Genomic DNA, 6,000 nt, shown 5'->3' with positions numbered 1-6,000 from the left:
CATATTATGCATCCAGAAGAATGCTCTTTCAGATGGTATCGGTTTCGACCCGGTCGGATGCAACTGACAAAAGTTTTTTAAGACGTACAAACACACGCACTAACATACAGACGATTTTCTTTATATAAAAGACTAGCACGGTTACCCGGCGTTGCTCGGGACCATATAAAACAATGAGACAATGAAGTTGCTTTTAAACATTATTCTTAGGATAGATGGATTTCTGATGTCTATGTATCATTTACTAAAAAATAGTTTACCTACCCTAAGACGGGTATTACACAACACATATATGAAATAATTGTACCTTCTGCAAAACAGGTAATTTCCAGCACTATATGAAATAATTTTACCTTCTCTAGGACGGGTAATGTACAGCACATATTTAAAATAATTTTACCTACCCTCAGACGGGTTATATAAATACATATATGAAACAATTTAACGTATTCTCGACAGGTATTGTACAACATATATGAACTATTTTCTCTTCTCATCAAGACCACCATAATTTTAAGAAAAATGAAGTCATTGTTAGAAGATGGATCATTAGGATTTCCAAATAAATACATAAATAATTTGTCCTGGTTAGTGATAAGGCAACCCTTGCTTCACCATACAATTCAGCATTACTGTGTTTCTCCTCACCACAACCACAACCAACATTATGACTTTAAACGAAAGGATGTCATTTTTGGAAGATGACTCAGTGGGTTTTCCAAATTAATATATAAATACATTGACACGGTTAGTGATTAGGCAACCTTTGCTTTAGCAAGAATTTTAACATTGTATGAGTTTCCTTCCCCACCGCCGATACTATAATTTTTTAAGCAAAATGACGTCATTTCCGGAATATGACGCAGCAGATTTTCCAAATAAATACATAAATAAATTGTCACGGTTAGTGATTAGGCTCTTGATTCACGATATAATTCGGCAATAATGTTTCTTCTCCCTGCCAATCACTGACACTATGATTTTAAGAGAAATTACAGATGATTCATCATGTTTTCGAAATTAATACATAAACACATTGACAAGGTTAGGGATTAAGCAACCCTTGTTTCAACAGGGATTTCAATAATGCCGTGTTTCCTTCCCTTCTCACAACCTACACTATAATTTTAAGGGAAATAATGTCATTTCCGGAATATGACTCAGCAAATTTTCCAAATTAATGCATAAATAAATTGCCACAGTTAACGGTTAGGAAAAACATGCTCCACACACAACTTCAACATTAATGGGGTTCTTTCCTTTCTCACGATCAACACCATAACTTTAAGAAAAATGATGTCATTTTGGGAAGATGTCTAAATAAATGCATTGGCAATGTTGATGATGTTTTAAATGTGTCAAATAAGCACTCAGTATAAAAGATCATATACGTGATTTTTGGAATGTGTCAAATAAGAACTCGACCTTAATGATCAATGTATGCTATTTTTGGAATGTTACAAATAATCAGTTCGCATTACTTGATCAATTTACGTGATTTTTGGTATGTGACCAAAAAGCACTCAACATTACTTGATCAATGTGCGTGATTTTTAGAATATGAAAAATAAAACCTCAGCATTATTTTATTATAAATGTACGTGATTTTTAGTATGTAAAAAATAAGAACTCAGTATTACTTGATCAATGCATATTTACGTGTAAACAACAAAACGAACACTACGTACGTGATTTTGGGAATATGATAAATGAAATGTTTCGTGTTGATTTTTCATTTTTTTTAGGAGGAGATAAATCCTGGTATGAAACTACTCTATATTACGGTTATTTGGCCTTTTGGCTAAGATCAAAGTGTAATATCTGTTCTCGGCATTTAAGCGATCTCATCTTCCGCCTCCCTATAAACAGAGTACGGGTATCATATTTTAACTAATACTAAATAAAATGGCCAGTTAAATTAAAGAGAAATGACGTCATTTCGGTAAAATGACTCAGCACTTTTCAATTTATATCCTAAATCGTTCTTCTCATCGTTACATATTTTCATTCATAATTATTTTTCTACCTTATAGTTTTTCGGGATCCTTGGATGTTTTACTATTTGATACGCGACAATTACGTATTTACGATTTTTTTAAAAACTTGAAAATCAATATTTAAATCGGTTCTATAGTGGTGAACCACCCAGTTTATCGTGTAATAATAGACCCTATTAAAGAGATATGGTGTCATTTCCGATAACATGAGTCAGCATTTTTTCAACTCTACATGAAATACATTGCATTCTTTAAAAAATACCATTCTTTCAAAAAACTGCCATAGAATTAATCTTTGTGGCCAATTTTTACATATTTTTCATCCGAGATGTTGCTCTTTCTGATGATAACAATTTTATGATGATCGAGTGCCGATGACAAAAAGTTTTCAGGACACATACTAATACACAAACACACTTACAAAATCGCAAACAAACGCACAAACTAACCCACAGCACACAAACAAACAGATAGGTGAAGGTGAGATTTATATAATAGATGAGATTGTTATATCCGTATGTGATGGATGGTTTTTAGATCATACAGAACTTCATACCATGCCTGTTGGAATATCTTTTTATTCTTTCAATGGTTTACAATCCTCTCTGTGTTCTATTTTCAAATCCGCTACTTACATCTCCGACATGTTGACAGAAAAATGTGTATGAGTATATTCAATAATTTAAATGTTTCAGTTCACTCTGTATCCAAAAGTTTGTTCCAATTATACATCACAAACATTTTTAATTTAAAAGTCCTTTCAATAAATGGAACGTAAGCGATTAGCTCGCTTTCAAATTTTATTTATTCATCAATGACGTTTTTATGTTTTTCGTTCTCATCAAAGTTGCTTTTTTCCCTTTCTTTCTTCACGCGTTAAAATTGATTATTGACACATCTAAGCCGGAACAAGATTGTAACTTACTATTTTTATTCTATATTGTCACATGCAAACTTCACTGACAATTCAAAGTTCGTAATTTGTAGCTATTGCTTCCACCGGGCAACGCTGCTTAACGTGTCCTGCTAGTTTTGTAATAATTCAATTGACCGCAGCTTAAACATGATTAAGTAGGCACTTATTTTTTCTTTGTTTATCAAATTTTAATCATCAAAAACCAAGATAAGCATGATTTTAATTAAGGAGTTGTCTTTCTTTGGAAGAAATCACTTATACAACCATGTTTTTGTCCCCCCCCCAAAAAAAAACATAAAAAACATTAAAACCAAAATGACTTAAGTATATCCAGGGCAATGTATGTAATAGATTATTTTGTGTTTTGAAATATTTACTGCCGATCTTATTCCGCCATGTTCGATGAGAATTGAAAAACGTGATACATTCTCATTCTGGCAAAGACAAATCAAAAAAGAAGCACAAAAGAAAATCTCATTTCATTAAAATAATCACTATAACTTACAAGACTTGTGAAAATTCCATGTTAATTAAAGAAAGTATTTTTATTGTTATTTAATTTCTCATCTTTTTAAATTTTCTTCTCAGTTGAGAGAAATCAAATACAGTCGTTACCCCTCCCTCTCTTCCCGAACCGCCACCACCGTAAAACCGAGAGTAATTAATCTAATTGGGACTCAGTAGACTTTTTTTTTGTCAAAATCAACATTTGAACATTTCTATATCGGTAAATATTGTGTATATTTATCTCGAATCAACCAGTAGAATAGTTTACCGAGTCCGTCTTTCTTTTGTGTGCATGAGATTTATTCACTTCCAGCGGCATATCAACCCGAAAGAGAAATCGACTCCGACCAACTCGATCAACAGGTCCTATTACGCTGAGATACCTTGCGAAGGATCCCCTGCGAAAGACCGAGCACAGGTTACATTAGGGTGACCTTCGACGTGCGTAAATCACAGTCGCTACATAACTCAACTACATCATGTAATCGATAGAGAAACTTTGCTTAAAGGTTCTCCACGACAAAGTGACGGCAATTTATTACAAAGTAGATTCATCACATTTTGCTGGTTGCGTATAAATATTTATTTATTTAAATCTGTAACATAGTCTAAACAATTGTGTTAAAATGTGATCACATATCATATTGGTACGGATTGTATAGATTATACAGCATTATATAAACTATAATACTATAAAATATTATTACACACAATGACAAATATATTTAATCAGCAAATATGTTTTGATAAAGCTGATATTTTAATGGATAACTCAAAAAGTTTCTTTTGGACAAAAAGCCAATAACATGCAACAAATGAGTTAGTTAACATTTATATTAAAATAGTGTCCATTGCATATTAAATATAGAACTGACCAAAATGTGATAAATTAATAAGTACTAATAGATAATAAAAATAATATTGTGCTACATAGTTCAGTACAAATAATAAGATCACAGTGGAAGAGACAATCTTAACTTCTCCAGTTCAGCATCTCTTGTTCTTCCTTATTTTGCCTTGTTTTTTCCGAATGTTCCATTTTTTACTAACGCTTCACTTATTTCTTTCTTTCTTGCACGTCGATATTAGTACGATCTCCATTCTCAAAGCATTAATACAATAATCATATATTATTATAATAATAATGCAATAATCATATATTATTATAATAATACAATAATTGTATATCATTATCAGAATGCAATAATCCTATATTCTTATATTAATAAAATAATCATATATTATTATAATAATACAATAATCATGTATTATATTAATACAATAATCATATATTATTATATTAATACAATAACCATATATTATTAAAATGATACAATAATGATATATTATTATAATAATACAATAATCATACATTATTATAATAATACAATAATTATATATTATTATATTGATACAATAATTATATATTATTATAATGTTTCAATAATCATATATTATATAAATATAATAATCATATCTTATTATTATGATACAATAATCATATATTATATATATATACAATAATTATATATTATTATAATGATTCAATAATCATATATTATTATATTAATACAATAATCATATATTTTTATATTAATATAATAATAATATATTATTATATTAATACAATAATCATATATTATTATAATAATACAATAATCATATATTATTATAATGATACGATAATCATATATTATAATAATACAAAAGTCATATATTATTATGAAACAATAATCATATATTATTATAATAATAATACAATAATCATATATTATTATAATGATATAATAATCACATATTATTATATTAATACAATAATCATATATTATTATATTAATAGAATGATAATATATTATCAAAATAATACAATAATTATATATTATTAGAATAATAAAATAATCATATATTATTATAACAATGCAATAATCATATATTATAATAATAGAATAATCCTATATTATTACAATAATACAATAATCATATATTATTATAACACAGTAATAATATATTATAATAATACAATAGTCATACATTATTATAACGATAAAATAATCATATATTATTATAATAATACAATAATCATATATTAATTTAATTATATACGAAAAACAGGCTCTATCAAATGGAAGGTCACGCTTATATTCTTTCCCCGGATTACAAGATTGGCATTTTTAAAACCCAAATTTCGTGAATTTAACCTCTTTTATTTATTTAATTTTTACATAGGAGTCACCACTTATCTATATATAGATATACAGCACCTTAATACATAGTTTATCTCCAGATCACCGAAGTTAAGCAACGTTGAGCCTGGCTAGTACCAGATTGGTGACCATCTGGGAATTCTAGGCGCTGTATGTGCTCTCCGCTGATCTCGGTATTTTTTCCAATCGTCCTGTACTTCACGGTCCACTGTTATTTAACAAGGTCGTCTCCACTTATTAAGGCCCGGAGGCTATTCAGGGATAAGCGTTATTGCGTGTACAGTAATCAATGAAATAGTATTTTAGTAATCATAAGTATTGGAGATTTGATAGAGTGTCTTACTTAAGGGGACTGTTTGTCAGGAATTTGTTTATG

Source organism: Euprymna scolopes, chromosome 6, assembly GCF_053919585.1.
Source record: "Euprymna scolopes isolate OS-2025 chromosome 6, ASM5391958v1, whole genome shotgun sequence".
Classification (NCBI taxonomy): Eukaryota; Metazoa; Mollusca; class Cephalopoda; order Sepiida; family Sepiolidae; genus Euprymna; species Euprymna scolopes.
Note: the sequence above shows the minus strand (reverse complement) of the source record.